The sequence below is a fragment of the Arachis duranensis genome, chromosome 1, assembly GCF_000817695.3.
Source record: "Arachis duranensis cultivar V14167 chromosome 1, aradu.V14167.gnm2.J7QH, whole genome shotgun sequence".
NCBI lineage: Eukaryota > Viridiplantae > Streptophyta > Magnoliopsida > Fabales > Fabaceae > Arachis > Arachis duranensis.
In genome coordinates this window covers 10,527,305-10,529,452 of record NC_029772.3, presented here as the reverse complement: position 1 = coordinate 10,529,452, position 2,148 = coordinate 10,527,305, and the positions used below count along the sequence as shown (strand labels likewise).

Sequence of the window (2,148 nt, the reverse complement as noted above, 5' to 3'; positions counted from 1 at the left end):
CAATAAGATGTATCAAGATTTGAAACAATTGTTTTGGTGGGAAGGCATGAAGAAAGACATAGGAGTTTTTGTTTCTCATTGCTTAATTTGCCAACAGGTTAAAGCTGAACATCAAAGACCTGTTGGGTTATTGCAACAGATTGAGATACCTGAATGGAAGTGGGAAAGGATCACGATGGATTTTGTAACAGGTTTACCTCGTAGCTTTAAGAGTTTTAATTCAATTTGGGTAATTGTGGATAGGATGACGAAGTCAGCTCACTTTCTTCCGGTGAAAACAACTTTCAGTGCAGCTCGGTATGCTCAACTTTATGTTGATGAGATAGTTAAGCTACATGGAATTCCAGTGTCCATTATTTCAGATCGCGGGCCCCAGTTCACCTCTCATTTTTTGAAATCTTTTCAAAAAGCGTTAGGAACCCGTCTAGATCTTAGCACAGCTTTTCACCCTCAAACCGATGGGCAATCAGAGAGGACGATCCAGATATTGGAAGACATGTTAAGGTGTTGTGTTCTAGATTTTGGTGGAAATTGGGACAGCTATCTACCTTTGATCGAGTTCTCTTATAATAATAGTTATCAAGCCAGCATTCAAATGGCACCATTTGAGGCTCTTTATGGGAGAAGATGCAGGTCACCTATTGGGTGGTTTGAAGTTGGTGAGGTTAAGTTTTTGGGGCCAAATTTGGTACAAGATGCATTTGAGAAGGTTCGCATAATAAGACAACATTTATTAGCAGCTCAGAGTAGGCAGAAGGCTTATGTTGATAATAGGAGGCGTAACTTAGAATTTTCAGTGGGTGATCAAGTGTTTCTTAAGGTGTCACCTATGAAGGGAGTGATGAGGTTTGGAAAAAGAGGGAAGCTAAGTCCTCGTTATATTGGTCCATTTGAGATATTGGACAGAATAGGTGTAGTCGCTTATCGCTTGGCACTACCGTCTGAGTTGTCTATGATTCATCCAGTTTTTCACATGTCAATGTTGCGCAAATACCTTTCTGACCCATCTCATGTGCTTACACCACAAGCCATAGAGCTAAAGGAGAATTTATCATTTGAAGAGGAAGCAGTGGCTATAGTTGATCACCAAGTAAAGAAACTACGTTCTAAAGAGATAGCGTCTGTGAAAGTTGTTTGGAAGAATCATTCGGTAGAAGAAGCAACTTGGGAAATGGAGGACGCTATGCGTGACAAATATCCGTATTTGTTTGAGTCTAAAGGTAACTATCACACTTATCACCGTATATAAATTCGAAATTCGGGGACCGAATTTCTTAAGGGGGAGAGAATGTAGTAACCGACAAAAAAAAAAGGGGGGGGAGAGCACGTGGGGGGCACATGCCCCCACTTAAACATTTCTTTTCTCTTCTCCGTGCCCCCCCTCCTTCGACACTCCCCTTCTTTCTTTCATTTCTTCTTTTTATTTCTTCCTAACAACAACACTAAAAATCCTCTCTTCTCTTCCTTTCTCAACTACAATTCCTCATCTCTTCTCCTTGCATCAACCACCCTATATCATCAAACTCACCTTTATCATCTTGCTTTCTTTTCTTCTCTACTCTACCTCTGTTTATTCAAAATCTTATTTTCTCAAAACCTCCAAATCATGTGATTTCAACTTAATGAGTGAAGGAACCATTCAATCCTTGAGTTCCAATTATTATTGAGGCTTCAAGGTAACTCTTTGACTCAATAATTAGCCATATTCCCAATTTTTGTCATCTATATATTTATGGGTATGTATAAATCCGAATTAGGGTTATTAGGGTTAGAAAATTTGGGGCTTTTGTCAAGGTGAGTAAGATTATGTTAATTGACAATATTAGTAGCTCACAAATATCATTATTGTCATATTTCTAGAGTTGTAGAATTATTGGACATCATTTGGTAGCTCGTTGACGCGCTCAGAGTTGCTTCCGGTTCTTTTGAATCAAGTTGTGAGTGGATATTATATCTATAATTGTTTTTAAATATATTATTATCAATATCTATGTTGAATCATTAATTTTGGAGTTTGAAAATATTTTATTATTGTGATTTCTGAATTTTTGAAAATAAATATTGATTTGTGAAACTTACAATTTTATAAAAATACACACGAGATGATATTTATATATTTTGTAAAGTATAAATGTTTTCTTATTTGAC

The 2,148-nt window shown here is 37.0% G+C and overlaps 1 long non-coding RNA gene across 1 annotated transcript in view; it reads left to right on the top strand.

The window, feature by feature from the left end:
- Positions 1 to 1,387: 1,387 nt before the first annotated feature.
- LOC127744985 (uncharacterized) overlaps positions 1,388 to 2,148 on the top strand; it is a 1,296-nt gene continuing 535 nt past the window's right edge. Inside the window, exons 1-2 of the long non-coding RNA XR_008006197.1 lie at positions 1,388 to 1,676; positions 1,861 to 1,937. This is a non-coding gene — a long non-coding RNA (uncharacterized LOC127744985). The remainder of the gene's footprint in view (positions 1,677 to 1,860; positions 1,938 to 2,148) is intronic.